Source organism: Poromitra crassiceps (genome assembly GCF_964638095.1).
Source record: "Poromitra crassiceps genome assembly, chromosome: 1".
Classification (NCBI taxonomy): domain Eukaryota; kingdom Metazoa; phylum Chordata; class Actinopteri; order Beryciformes; family Melamphaidae; genus Poromitra; species Poromitra crassiceps.
Genome location: NC_139623.1, coordinates 81,678,194 through 81,694,408, shown reverse-complemented (window position 1 = coordinate 81,694,408; position 16,215 = coordinate 81,678,194).

Genomic DNA, 16,215 nt, shown 5'->3' with positions numbered 1-16,215 from the left:
TGTGGTGTACAAGGCATCATGTGTACTAGGAGCGGCAGAGGCCTGATCAACTTCTGTATTCTCTGAACCTGCTTTGCAGGTTGCTTACTATGCAGTGAATAGGATTGTCTTCCTATGGGTATTTTGGTCCAGATTGATGTGATACATTTTGGTCTCGTGCCATTAGAACTGAAGTCTCTATGTTCAGGATTTTGGCAAAATTAAGGAGGGGAGAATGTAACAGGAAAGAAAATAACAATATTTCCCCATTATATTTATTTTCATTTATTTATTATAAGTACGTTTTTCTGTTTGTATGTATTTATTTTACCAAAATCCCTCACCTTGGTTTGTTATGAATGAATGAGTTGGTTTGATCTGGCGCTGTTCTGTGACGTCGCGCTGTCGCTCTGGTGCCGCCTTGTGGTGTCGCAGGGTTTTGCGCGACTTCCTTAGTCTGCACATGGACTGCAGAGAGGTGAGTCGCATTTGTTTGAGTAGCGTCATTGTGTTGATACCGTTTGGAAACTAGCGTTGGTCCAGGTCTAATATTTTGTTTGCTTCGTTGTAGAGATGTAGTGAGTTGATTCCACATGTTTATTGTATGTTATTCTTTGATTTTTCGCGGAGTTTGACTGGAATTGAGCATTGAGAGGTGTGTATTTTATTTCCTTGGCCTGTAGGAGTGAGCAAACCAGTGTGTGTGTCGCTGACCCAAGACATTTGCTGTGTTTGAATCAATTGCAGGTATGTGAATGATTGCACTTGTTACATTTAATTGTTATTGCATCTCTGTCTTGTTTATTTTTATTTTGTTGTTTATGGGAAAATACTGTAGTGTAAATTTGATGTAGTATATATATTTTGTTGTATGTTGCATTTCAATTGTTGAATTGGAGTCTGCACATGGACTGCAGAGAGGAGTGAGCAAACCTGTGTGTGTGTCGCTGACCCAAGACATTTGCTCTCTGATTTAACTTGCAGTTGCAGAAATAAAAGAACGTCACCTGCAGTCGTGGTACGCCGTAGTCATTGTGCACAGAACACAACGCAGTGTGGCCGCATAGGACCGGCTACACAAGCAACTCCGTCCATGTTGCTGCGGCCGCATTTAACAACATGCCTCTGTAATCCCAGTTTCCAGCCAACAAGCAACTCCGTCCATGTTGCTGCGGCCGCATTTAACAACATGCCTCTGTAATCCCAGTTTCCAGCCAACAAGCAACTCTGTCCATGTTGCTGCGGCCGCATTTAACAACATGCCTCTGTAATCCCAGTTTCCAGCCAACTAGCAACTCTGTCCATGTTGCTGCGGCCGCATTTAACAACATGTCTCTGTAGTCCCAGTTTCCAGCCAACAAGCAACTCTGTCCATGTTGCTGCGGCCGCATTTAACAACATGCCTCTGTAAGTCCCAGTTCCAGCCAACTTTTCTTTTTCATAGCATGTTTCCTCTCTTATGCATCCAATCTATCGGTCCAATTCCAGTCATTTAGATAAAGTATAACCCTCGTAAACTTTCCGGCTATGCTGAGTAGCGCGCAAGCTACTCGGCTAGCCACCGGCATTCCACGCTAACTGCGCATGCGCGTGGCTGGTTTAGAGTTACCAAAGAGTGTAGGCTGAGTAGCGCGCAAGCTACTAGGCTAGCCACTGGTTTAGTGTTGCCAAAGAGTGTATGCTGAGTAGCGCGCAAGCTACTCGGCTAGCCACCAGTCAATTTTTTTTTCATAGCATGTTTCCTCTCTTATGCATCCAATCTATCGGTCCAATACCAGTCATTTAGATAAAGTATAACCCTTGTAAACTTTCCGGCCTAGGCTGAGTAGCGCGCAAGCTACTCGGCTAGCCACCGGCTTCCATGCATACGGCGCATGCGCGTGGCTGGTTTAGTGGTGCCAAAGAGTGTATGGCAAAGACAAGAGGCGACACATTCGGTCGGTCTTCCGCTGCATGCTTTCAGGCAAAAGTAATACATTTAGATCCAATAGGCTTAGTGCCAGAGATAATAATAAAATAGAGAAAGTAAATGTATTTAATGTTATATAAAAATATAAAAATATAAATAAGTAGCCTAACTAAATTAAATAATTTTAGTAACATCTTTGTTTACTTTATGTAGCATCCAGCATGTCATAGGCTTAAATCCTAACTTCTTTCTCTCTTATAGCACCTGACCTCAGTCTAAATCGGGGCAGACCTAGTACATCTTCTGTCTTCTGCCATGGATCCAGTGCCAGTGGCAACACCCGAGCCAGCCAGCAAAGCTAAGGGCAAACGAAAGAGAGCCAAAGTCGTCCCTGCCCAAATTACCCCGGTAACATACTTCAACCAAGGCCAAGTCGGCAACCCACCAGGAGCGGTCGGCGACCTGCCAGGGCAGTATCAGGCCATTCCGGTCAACCTACCCAGCCAATCACCATTCGGCCAAAACCCCTTCACCCTCTCCTCCTCCCTGCCCATTCCCCCGCCTTTCCCAACCCGCCTACTTTTTCCCCTGGCCACTACTGCTCCAGCCCCCTCAACATCCGCAGAGGGAAATACTGCCGTAGTCATCCCCGACCCTGCTGCTATGGCAGTTCTATTGGCTGCTGTCTCCTCCTTAGCCAATTCAGTGGGGGTTATGAACAACCGCCTCAGCATCATGGAAGGTGGAGGGCTCGCCGGGCCCAGCTCTCAGCCCGCCCCTCCACTTCCAGCCCTTCCAGCCCAAGGCCAACGGAACCAAATCTTCTCACTGGCCACAGCAATCCCTGCTGCCCCCCCTGGTAAGCCGTTCATATCCCCCATCGCGGCAATCTCCCCCAAAAATAAATCGGATATTCTTCTGGGCAGGGACATTAACCTAGCATCTCTCCTCCTCCCCTCTCCTGAGTCCGTCAACCGTACAATCTGCGAGGGGGATGTGGCTGTTTCTATTAAAGCATCTGATCCACGACTGCACAAGGCCCTTAACATTTGCGAGTTCGTCACGGCGTTCAGTGTCTATAGAGACACTATTTGTGAGATGTATCCAGCCCGTAGGCAAGAGCTAGACTGCTAAATTGCCTTAATCTGTGAGTTGAAGCGCCGGTATGCTGGAAACATCTTTTATGAATACCACCGTGAGTTCTCAGCAAAAGCCGCACTATTCATTTCCCGCTACAACTCCCTGCTAGACTGGTCTTGCATTGACACTGAGCTGCTCATACTCCACGTCGGTGGACACCGCGCCGTGGCCTGCTACTCCTGCCAGGCAATCGGCCACACAGCCGACATGTGTCCCACAATGACTTTCTCATCTAGCGCCACTGCTGCCCCGCCCCGTCCCCTTTTCTCATCACTGAGGTTCCCCATGGCATCCACCAGCTCCGGGGTCGGAGAAAAAACTTTTTCTCACGACGCCAGAGGAAGAGAGGTTCACTATTTCAATAACGTCCCCATTTGTAATAATTATAACGAAAATTCATGTGCCTATGCTAAATGCAACTTTTCTCATGTCTGTAGCTTCTGCAAGGACCCCCACCCCAAATCCACGTGCCCTCGCCGCTTTCGCCCAGAGAGCAGAGGGGCCCAGCAGAGGAAATTCCCTCGGCTTACCAAGCCTTTCTGAGGAAACATCCCTCCACCTCAATTCACATCCCTGCCCTTGCCGAAGCACTCTCCGACCATCCTGACCCAGTATTCGTAGACTATCTCCTGACCGGGTTGTCACAGGGCTTCCGGGTGGGCGTCCTTTCTGAACTCACCGGCTCTTACGTAGCAAAAAATCTTCAATCCGCATTGAAAGAGCCGGACATTGTAACCACGTTATTGGAAAAAGAGTTAATTAAAGAGTTCATGATTGGTCCATTCACCAACCCGCCCTTCCCTGTGTTTCGCACAAATCCACTGGGCATAGCAACTAGGAAGTATTCGGGGAAAAAACGACTGATCCTGGACATGTCTGCTCCCCGATCCGGCCCTTGCCCTAGCGTGAATAGCATGATCCCATCCGAGCTGTTTTCATTGTACTATGCTTCAATCGATGACGCCATTCACTTGATTAAAATAGCTGGTCCGGGGGCTTGGCTAGCTAAAGCCGATATATCTGATGCATTTAAAGTCATGCCACTTCACCCGTCTCAATGGCCCATGTTCGGAGCTAAATGGCACTCCAAGTTCTATTTTGCCGTCCGTCTAACGTTCGGGTGCAAAAGCAGTCCTCACATCTTCAACTCCCTGTCTGAAGCGCTGTGCTGGATTTTGTTAAACAAAACTAGGCTCCCGTTCGTTCTCCACCTGCTGGATGATTTCCTCGTAAACGATTTTCCCTCAGCCTCTCCAAGTTCAGCCCTGGGGAAATTGTCCTCCCTGTTCTCCCACCTCGGCGTCCCACTGTCCGCGCAGAAAACCATTGGGCCGTTCCACTCCCTAGAGTTCCTCGGCATCTGTCTAGATTCAGTCGAGATGAAAGCCTCCCTTCCGGCCGACAAATTGGCGCACATTCGGCAACTAATTAATGCATTCGGAATTGGCCAGTCCATGACTAAACGCGATCTCCTGTCCCTCCTCGGTCACTTCAACTACGCCATGCGTATCATCCCGCAGGGACGTTCATTCATTTCGCGCTTCCTAGTCCTTGCTAGTTCTACAGAGTCTCTTACAGACTGGGTAGAACTGGACGACGGCTGCCGTTCAGACGTGGCATTCTGGGCCTGGCTCCTCGATCACTGGAACGGCATTTCATTCTTTTATGATGACATCGCCGAGCCAGCCGACTCTCTCGAGCTTTTCACTGATGCGGCTCCATCAGTGGGTTTTGGGGGGTATTTCAGAGGCGAGTGGTTCGCTGAAAAGTGGCCCACTGAGTTTTCCCGTCTCCGTCACAGCGAGCTATCAATAGCGCTCTACGAGATCTACCCCATAGCGGTAGCATGTTTCATCTGGGGTCCTCACTGGTCTCGCAAGCGCATAGTCATGAACTGCGATAACGAAACCACAGTCGCGATCATAAATAAAAGACGCTCCGCCTCCCCATCCATCATGGCTTTCATGCGCCGCATCACCTGGCTGTCCGTTATGCATAATTTCATTATGTCAGCAGAGCACATCCCCGGTCACCTCAACACTGTAGCTGACTGTTTGTCCCGTTTCAAATTTCAGGCTTTTCACGCCAGGTGCCCATCTGCCCAGGTCCTCCCGGTAGCCTGCCCATCGTTCTCCCAACTTGTTCTGTACTGAGTCCTTCTCTGGCTCATCTCCTGGCTTCAGCCAAAAAATACATGAGAGCCGCCTTAGCCCCTTCCACAATTAAAAGCTATGATCGGTCTTGGAACCAGTTCTCCAGTTTCTGTAACTTGCATCACATTTCTCTGTTGCCGGTGCTCCCCTCATCCGTTTCGGCATTTCTAGTATTCTGTTTTGATTCACGCCGTCTGCAACCCCCTTCCATTCACGGCCTAGTTGCCGGTATCCAATTCCACGCCCGCTGTCTTGACCCTTGTTTCCCTAGTCTGTTTTCTAACCCTTCAATTCGCCTTCTTCTCAAAGGCTTCAAAAAATGCTCACCCACTCTCCCTGATAGCCGTGCACCCATCACTATAGATATCCTGCACACCTTGGTCTCATCACTCCGGCAACGTCTCTTCTCCCCCTACTTAGATGCCCTCTTAGAGGCAGTCCTCTTCCTCGCATTCTACGGGTTTCTTCGCTGTGGGGAGTTTGCCACCTGCTCATCAAGCTTCGATCCATCCCGCGACGTCTGCTTCTCAGACCTGTGCTTCTTCCCAAACTATTACAGCCTTTTCCTGAAGCACTCCAAAACCGATCAGGCTGGCATAGGCTGTCAGATTATGATTGCTAGTTTGCACGGTCGCTTTTGCCCTCACACAGCTATGGTTAAATATCTCCTCAGGCGAAAAAATTCCTCTAACCATGCACCTCTGTTTCTACTCCCAGGTGGTTTCCCCCTGTCCAAGTCCTGGTTTACCTCTCACTTGCACTCCCTGCTGAAACACTGCGGCCTTCCTCCCCACCGTTTCTCCCCTCACTCACTAAGAATAGGAGCGGCAACCACTGCCGCCAAGCAGGGGGTTCCTACCGCTACCATCAAAATCCTGGGAAGATGGTCTTCGGGCGCCTATGCCTCCTACGTAAGGCCCGATCCTTCCTCCGTGCTCGATGCTCAGAGATCTATGGCTATGTAAAGGTAAAATCTTCAGCTATACTTCATTGCAATTACTGGTGGTCTGGGGTGGCCTTTCAGGCCCTGTGTTATCTTAATTCATAATGTTTCATCCCTTGTCCACTTAACTAGCTAGGTGCCTTTCAGCACCGCCCTGGTAAGCCACAACTACATTTCTTTAAAGCTTGATAAAATTACATTTTTGGGGAGGGTTCCGACGCCCCTGCCAATCCATGGCAGGTCCGCCGTCACGTGGCTGATCATCAGTCACGTGGCCGATTCCCGGTCACGTGGCTGATCCCCCTTTTGGCCAAGGAGCTCTCCGCCAAAGACAATCGTACATTCAATAAACATTGTTAAATCTTGGTTGGTGTTGTGTGTAGTCTCTTAAGGTAGAAATGGGAGTTTACGGAAGTTCTACCAAGAGGCGGAACTAGTTACGTCATCTCATTCAATGATCCAATAACAACCTACCATTTGTCCAAGCGGTCTGGTTAAAAGGAGGCCCCTCCTACCTGTCTATTGCTCTTGTCTCCTATGCACTACAGCGTCAACCCACCACCGCCCCGGCTTCCACCCCAGCACCACCAGGTGAAGGCTCCTCTCCTAAAGGGGGAGGGTTCCGACGCCCCTGCCAATCCATGGCAGGTCCGCCGTCACGTGGCTGATCATCAGTCACGTGGCCGATTCCCGGTCACGTGGCTGATCCCCCTTTTGGCCAAGGAGCTCTCCGCCAAAGACAATCGTACATTCAATAAACATTGTTAAATCTTGGTTGGTGTTGTGTGTAGTCTCTTAAGGTAGAACTAAGATTTAATTCTTCATTGAGACCCAGAGGTTCGACTGAATTCAACTCAGTTATCCAAAAAGCTTCTCTACAGAGTAGTTTTTTAATGATATCTCCGCCTCTAGGGGAAGGAGAAACTTTTTCTATTCCCCAGAATTTAAGTGAGGCCGGGGAGCCATGATTACATTGGCTGTAATGACGGGCAATTGCGTAGTCCATATTTTTGGTTCTAATTGCCGTTTTATGTTCTGCAATCCGCAGTTTTAGGGGTCGTTTGGTTTGACCGATGTAGATCTGAGAACAAGGACAAGTGAGCATATATATAACATGTGTCGTGTTACAATTGATAAACGATTTGATTTTATATTTCTTGCCAGAGCGAGGATGACAGAAATATTTTCTATTGCTAGAATTTGAGCAATGGACACAATTGCCGATCAATTGCCGGCAATTGTGTACAGCACTCTGAAGCAGCGGTTTGAATTGGCACTGCACTATGCAATAAGTAGTAGTAATAAGTCATGTATAATAGTACTATAGTATATTAGTAGTAAGTAATGTAAAAGGTAGGAATCTCTGTATGTGTGCTTAACATATCTCGAGAACTGTTTGTCCGATCTACTTCACACTTGACGGGTATATCGCTGGGGACCCGACGTGCAGTGAAATTTGGTCACGTGCCACGTTCAATATTAATAAACTTGGAATAAACAAGTGAACAGTGCTCTGCAGCAGTGGTTTGAACAGGCAGTGACAGGCATTCTGCAATAAGTAGTACTGTAGTAATAAGTTATTTAATACAAAAATAGTAATAAATATAGCCGCAAGCGGCAATGGCAGGGGTTCAAGCCTTGCGCAAATTGAACACCTAATAGTCCTTGAGGCAAATTTGTAGCGCACCTTCACCGTGAAACCATCTCGGAGGCAAGATGTAAGGTACTTAGCTGCAGCTAGTCTCTTAAAACAGACTGTCTCATCTACATCCGGTGAATGCAGCTAAACAGTCTGTACGTTACACCCCCAGAACATGCACAAGGAAGTTGGGAAAAAAACCTTCAGACTGGAAGGAAGTTCGACAGAATCCGACCAATCACGACACGTGTGTCCACGGAAAAAAAATCTGATTGGACTGATGAGCGGAAGACCCGCCTTAAGAAAATTCTGATTGGACTAATGAGTGGAAGACCCGCCTTTCTGCTTCCCATTCCGGTTGGCGCATGCTTCTCCCCCACGAATTACAGACGGTATGGTGGAAGCATTTGAAAATTGCGGAAATTAACTTGTCTGTTCTAAGAGACTAAGCTGCAGCCGCATCTAAAAAACACACAACGAAACAACTCACACCCTCTCTCTCTGGGAAATTGGCCATGATGTTGTTTGTGATTTTCACGAAGTCATACATCAAGGACAGGCTGATAAAAATAGCGGGGACATGGCCATTGATTTCCGTTTCTTAGAAAATGTCAGCTTTTCTCTGATTGGATCGAAATTGGCGCCGACCTCAAACTATCCAATCAGAGAAAAGTTGAAATTTTTTAAGAAAGGGAAGGTCCAATGGCGATGCCTGTAAAGGACTATGTATTTTTTCACCCCAAATCCAATGTCGCCATCCGTGAGTCTCTGAGTTACGGTTGCGGAGATACGTCCGCCCAGCCTGCAGGACTACAGGAGAGAGATAGAGGACAGTGGGGGGTTGGGGGTTTCAAGTCACTGAACAAACACTCTATTTCAGTGATTGCTGTCAGAATATAGAGCCATTTAACACTTATTTGAACACAAAAACATCGCTGAATGTAGCTTTAAGTAGTTATGGGTCGGCCTATGTGAGTAGATGCGGGAATGTCCCAAGGAATCCAGGGGGAAAATAAGTTTGATTATAGACCCTACGGTTCAAAAGTTATGAACAAAAACATGAAGAGGGCTGTTATAGCGCCACCATCTTGTCAATTGGTGGACTTTTTTCGTGGATAGTAAAAGAGCCCTCTGTGAACCTCCCTAACAAGTTTCGTAGCTGTACCTCGTATGGTTTCTGAGATAGAGCTAATTGAATGCGTTATTTTTCTCAACATCATTCTCTCTACCCAACATGCTCAGAGTTGCTCTTAAACTCTATTTATCTGGTCAAATCTCACCGGATTCCTGTTTCCAGTACAATTTTAGCATGTGGTTTTTAACAGAGAAGAGCTGCAGCTGCTCAAAAGATAATATGTAAAATGTATGAGAGTGAGACCATGAGTGATATAGCACTTGTAATACAGGTATAGGTATGTCTGAAGTCTATATAATAGCGTGCGTGTGTCAAGTGTCAATACAAGACGTCAGGCTGGCCATAATTCCACTAAATCAGCACTTCCTGGCGCCCTTCAAAATAAAACAATTTAGAAGGTACAGGTACTGAATGCTGCTATAGCGCCCCCTTTTGGTCGAATTGCACAAAATTTGACACGCATGGTCTGGGATGGTCTCCGAAGACCTCCTGCAAGTTTCCTGAAGATTCCTTCATCGGTAATGAAGTTATGACAATTTAGCTGATAGGCCACGCCCTCTCACAAGTTTAACGATCAATATCTCCGAAACTAAAGTAGATTTCAAAAATCCACAAATCACGATTGTAGAGCTTGCTCCATAGATGCTTCCTGGCGATTTTGGTGCAAATCGGTCCAACGGTCTAGGAGGAGATGTCAAAAATGTGTTTTCCAAACTTTTCCAAATATCTCAAAATTTTTTCAGACGGACCTTGATGGTCCTTGAGGCAAATTTGTAGAGCAGGTTCACCTGAACATCTGGAGAAAAAAAAGTTTGAAAATCGGACCAACGGCGTGGAAGTTATGGCCTTTAACGTAAAACCGTCGATTATAGCGCCACCTTCAGGCCGATTCGAAAAATCTTTCTTGAGCAGCTACCTGCCAACAATATCTGTCATTGGGCCAAATTTCAGGTCTCTACCATTTACCAACTCACAGGAATTTGCGTCGGGGCAGATGAACAAGAAGAAGAAGAAGAATAAATATAGCCGCAAGCGGCGATGGGCGGGGTTCAAGCCTTGCGCAGATGACAAAGCTTCTGATTCTGACTAGGACATCCTCCTTGATATATCTGACAAGTTTCGCGATCATTGGACAAACAGGTGTGGAGTTACAGCCTTTTTTATATTAAGCCACGCCCATTTCTGGTGTTTATGGCGCCCCCTTTTGGTCAAATTGCACAAAATTTGACACACATGGTCTAGGATGGTCTCTGAAGACCTCCTGCAAGTTTCCTGAAGATTCCTTCATCGGTAATGAAGTTATGACAATTTAGCTGATAGGCCACGCCCTCTCACAAGTTTAACGATCAATATCTCCGAAACTAAAGTAGATTTCAAAAATCCACAAATCACGATTGTAGAGCTTGCTCCATAGATGCTTCCTGGCGATTTTGGTGCAAATCGGTCCAACGGTCTAGGAGGAGATGTCAAAAATGTGTTTTCCAAACTTTTCCAAATATCTCAAAATTTTTCCAGACGGACCTTGATGGTCCTTGAGGCAAATTTGTAGAGCAGGTTCACCTGAACATCTGGAGAAAAAAAAGTTTGAAAATCGGACCAACGGCGTGGAAGTTATGGCCTTTAACGTAAAACCGTCGATTATAGCGCCACCTTCAGGCCGATTCGAAAAATCTTTCTTGAGCAGCTACCTGCCAACAATATCTGTCATTGGGCCAAATTTCAGGTCTCTACCATTTACCAACTCACAGGAATTTGCGTCGGGGCAGATGAACAAGAAGAAGAAGAAGAATAAATATAGCCGCAAGCGGCGATGGGCGGGGTTCAAGCCTTGCGCAGATGACAAAGCTTCTGATTCTGACTAGGACATCCTCCTTGATATATCTGACAAGTTTCGCGATCATTGGACAAACAGGTGTGGAGTTACAGCCTTTTTTATATTAAGCCACGCCCATTTCTGGTGTTTATGGCGCCCCCTTTTGGTCAAATTGCACAAAATTTGACACACATGGTCTAGGATGGTCTCTGAAGACCTCCTGCAAGTTTCGTTAAGATTCCTTAATCGGTCATGAAGTTATGACAATTTAGCTGTGAGGCCACGCCCTCTCACAACTTTAACGATCAATATCTCCGAAACTAAAGTAGATTTCAAAAATCCACCAATCACGATTGTAGAGCTTGCTCCATAGATGCTTCCTGGCGATTCTGGTGGAAATCGGTCCAACGGTCTAGGAGGAGATGCAAAAAATGTGTTTTCCAAACTTTTCCAAATATCTCAAAAACTTTCCAGGCGGACATTGAGGGTCCTTATGGCAAATTTGTAGAGCAGGTCCACCTGAACATCTGTTTGAAAAGTTTGAAAATCGGACCAACGGCGTGGAAGTTATGGCCTTTAACGTAAAACTGTCGATTATAGCGCCACCTTCAGGCCGATTCGAAAAATCTTTTTTGAGCACCTACCAGCCAACAATATCTGTCATTGGGCCAAATGTCAGGTCTCTACCATTTACCAACTCACGGGAATTTGCGTTGAGGCAGATGAACAACAAGAAGAAGAAGAAGAAGAAGAAGAATAAACCAGCACAAAAACAATAGGGTTTCAGCCCCTTCAGGGCTTGAACCCCTAATAAACCGGCACAAAAACAATAGGGCTTGAACCCCTAATAATGTAGTAGTACAAATATAGTAGTAGTAATGTAAAAGGCAGGAACCTCTGTATGTGTCCTTAGCAGCATATGTTGAGAACTGCTCGTCCGATCTACTTCACACTTGATGGGGACCCAAAGATGCACAATGTCAGATTTGGCACAATTTGGTAACATGCCACGTTCAATATTAATATATTTTGATTGGTACATTGATTACATTGATTGGATTTGGTATAATTTGGACATGTGACACACAGCAGCATGGGCGAGCAGTATAGGGTGTCACGATACACTCAGTTCACGAACGCCCTTTACCGAACATTCTCAATTGTTGTGCATCAGAAAAGATTCTATGGCTGCAGAATGATAATCGGCACGGCATTCTATATTGCCACGGCCAATAAAGGCCTTAAAATTTTATATCTGCGTCGGCCGATAAAATGACACTTTAATTATGCCCAAATGCTCTATGAACTTGTTCCATATCCATAAACATGGCATATTTTACATAACCTAAGTTGAAGTAGTTTTCTTAACACATTCACTGCCAACAACGTGTAAACACGTTTTCAGAATCCAGCTGTTGACTGCCAACAACGTGTAAACACGTCCTTGGCATCGATTTTTTTTTTTTAACGGGGGGTTGTGCATCTAACCCTTTTACATATCTTATATAAGTATTGGACGTGTACAACGTGTACAACCCATTCCACCGACCCACTAAGTGGCGACAAGGAAGTAGGAAGGCAAGCAAAAAGCAGTGTGATCCATTTCCATTCTCATGAAAATGGATTGGCGGAGGCGCTATCGTTTTCGCGTTGATTGCTGGCGGTGCGGGATTGCAAACTTGCATCGTGGATTGCGGATGGAGCACACTTTGAGGCACGCAGCGTAAATATGACCAGAGTCGCAGGGGCTTCATCGGAGCTCTCGGCCAGGGCTCCGGGAGGCGGGCGAGTCCAGCCGGGCTTCCTCGGGGAGCGGCCATGCAGACAGGCACAGCCAGGCACAGCGGCAGCGGGGCAGTGAGGCTGGTGACAAGCAGCAGGCCATTTTGCCTTGCAAAATAGCACCAAATTGGAAACAGCCATAAAAGGCTTTTAGAATGGGATTTTCAACCCATTCTTTTTTGTTTCTTTTTCGCTCTAATTTAGAGTAATTTAATTTCTATTCAGAAATTTATTTGAGAGGTCGAGAGTATGAGAAAGTGAATTTGCACAGGTAGGAAAGTGCTTGTTACACGGCGCTGCAGCCAAGAAGAACGCCCACGGAGGGAGGAGTTGAAGCAACTCTCCCTCTCGCTCTCTCCCTCTCTCTCTCTCGCTCTCTCTCTCTCCCTCCCTCCCTCTCTCTCTCTCTCTCTCTCCCTCTCCCCCTCTCACTAGGATTAAACCTAGTGCGTCTCCCTCCCGAGAGGGAGGGAGAGAGAGAGAGAGGGAGGGAGAGCGAGAGGGAGGGAGAGAGAGAGAGAGAGAGAGGGAGGGAGGGAGAGCGAGAGGGAGGGAGAGAGAGAGAGAGAGCGAGAGGGGGAGGGAGAGAGAGAGAGAGAGCCAAAAATGAATGGTTAAAGTGACTGTTCTATCCAATTTCACAAAAAGCCGTTTATCTCTGAATATTTTTTCTGACGCTAAAACCATGCTGTATTCAACTGCTAATGCTTACATAACTACTAACTCTACAAACTAACTCTTTTAGACAGAGAAAGTACACATTCTATTAGTACTTTTGAGATATTGTATGTTCACAAAGTCCAAGCTGAAACGAATCCTCTGCTCTTGTAAAATGAGCCAGAATCCTCAAAAAACGGCTTGGCAGAAGCTACCTACAGCAAAAAAAAACGGCTGGCAGTCAATGTGTTAATTTGCCCAGTGAATGTGTACATTTTGAAAAGCATCATATTTATGTCTGCATCTGCCAGTGGGCCATAACAATAAGAGTAAGCATAATAATGTGTTAATTCCACGACACGAGACCTGATGTTTTCTGAAATCAGGTGGGGAAAAATTGTGCATACCATATATCGGTATTGGCCAAAAGGGTCGGAAAATATCTACACAATGGATATCGGGGACGGGGAGTGTGGGTGGGGGATCTAATGTGCATTCTTAAGATTCAGAATCAAAGGCCTTGCTATCCTCACTTACTGAATGAATCTGTTATGGATGCCATGTTATGGTTATGGATGCAGCAGTGTCTTTCTGGTGTTCAGGGGGTCTTCTTCTGAGTCAGAAAGGAGGTGATTGACTTCCAATTGATCCCTTGTGCTTTGGTGTGTATCTCTGACCCAATTTACACTAGGGGTGGGGAATCGATACAGCATAGTATTGCGATATTTTGTGTGGCATTATATCATATCGCACGAATGCCAAGTATCGTGATATTTTATTATACAAATTGTCAAGTGCATGCAACTGTTATGATCAGCAGGCAGTAATCACCAACTCATTGATAATGAAAATATGATGTTTGCCTATGTATTTCTGGCTGTTTCGGTTGTTGAATATGCTGAATTCTTTGCTGTCCCTTATCGGCCAGTTTCGAGAGGGAAGGAGTGAGTGTGAGCAGGAGAGTGATTTTCACAGAGGACAGTGTTTTCAGACAGGACAGACACAAGGAGATCAGATGAGCTGGAAGCTATCTGGACACTTTTACCATTTATGTTTTAGTCCTACCTTTTGGTGGGACGCAACCGAACATGTGAGGCCTGGACGGCTCTCACATCTCACAGGTGTTGAGAGGGCCCGAGCTACCAGCCGGCCTGGAAATCTAGCGAAGGAGCTAACTACTAGAGATGGTGCAAGTCATCCTGCACCATGGACATGTCATTCAGCTACATTTCAACAGTCAACAGCCTACTCTTCATATAATCTTTGTCAATTCATGTTACAATGGTCGATAATATACCCCTAGACACGAGTTTAATTGATAAGTTGAATATCGACATTTGTCACACATTTATGACAGGCTTTTATGACAGTGTTGGTCAGTCTGTCTGTTTGACAATCCTATTTTACTGTAATAAAAATGATTGAAGCAAGATGAACAGACTGGAAACTTTATTTCATTAGATAAAACAGATGTTGACAAAGTTTTTTTTTTCTTTGGGTCCATAATTTGCAGTTGGAAAAAAGTAATACATCTCATCACAAAACTAGCATATCGCAATATTATTCTATCGTGACAAGTATTGCGATAATATATCGTGGGGCATCTGCATCTGGTGATTCCCACCCCTAAATTTACACCTGACATCTCACATAGTGATCCCGGACCCTTACAATATGCAAATTCCATCCACAATCACAGTTGGTTTCATTTGTACTCCCGCCATGCGTCTCATCCACATCGGTAGACAGTGTTTGCTGCCTCAGCTCCGTTCAGATCACAACAAAACTGCTTGCTCTTTCTATTTTGAATGCAACAGTTCAACATGAGCATAAATAAAAATAAATAAATATAGATAAAGATAAATTCATACTCATTTCTGCAATTCAAATTCATTATCTGCTGGCACTAAGCTCATTCCATATTCCATTGAGCTAAACTACTTGAGGATGAATATGCCTCATTGGAGGTGATAATTAATCCCTTGTTTAGTCCTGGGGTGCTTGTGATTTTTCTCGAAGAAACTACACTATATTTGTTAAGCCTGATATTCCTTACCACTCCCATTATTCAGCCTGAGATTGCGTCCTTGTTAGTCATTTTCTGTTAGGGGTTGATTTTCCCTGAACCAATCACTAGTGACTCACACAAAATCTGAAGAATGGGTGAGATTCAGGAGTCTGGAATGAGGCTAACATTAGCTATTTAAAATTTGTACCATACTATGGTGGCTCACCTGGTAGCACGCGTACTACAGAGGCTCAGTCGAATCCGACCCGAGGTCCTTTGCCGCATATCATCCCCTCTCCCTCTTCACCTTTCCTGTCTGCCTATACTGTCCTATCTAAATAAAGGCGAAAATGCCCCAAAAATAATAATAAAAAAAGTACCATACTGAACCCCACTTGAGATAGTGAAGCGATAGTGAAACAATGTTAATTTCAGAGACCAGCTAAAACATAACACATTTCTCAGTCAAAATATGGTGGAGTTCATTGTACGTATTTATTATTGTTGATCTATAAACGGTGTCTTCTTCAGTCCATCTAGAATTATCCCCTATAACTGACATATCAAGTTTCAAATCACACAATGGACAAAAATAGTTATATTTTATATTTGTAATAAAAAATAGAGTCCGCACACTGGCAGCTGCTCCCAAATATTTAATCGGAGACCACAAAAAAAGTGTGACGTTTCGGGCAAAGCCCTTCCTCAGACAAATATTTTATATTTGTACCAACAACTACATTATGAAAACGTTCATTATAGTAATAATAAAGAAATCAGCTGAATAGTTTGAGAGAAGACATGAGTATTGCACTGTGGAGAACATGCAACCACAAAATGTGCCTACGGCTACAATAACTAGCCTTGCTCTCAAGTCAAGAATGGGACCACATTGATCCATTTATGGTATAATCACTGTATAAAGCAAAAGGGTGAAACTAGAGCCTGAAGTTAATGTAATGGAAGGAGGGAAGTCATAGCTATTAGGGATGGGCATTTTAAGTCATTTCAATATTCGAGTACTCTCATTAACTAGTAATGAACAAGTACTCATTTA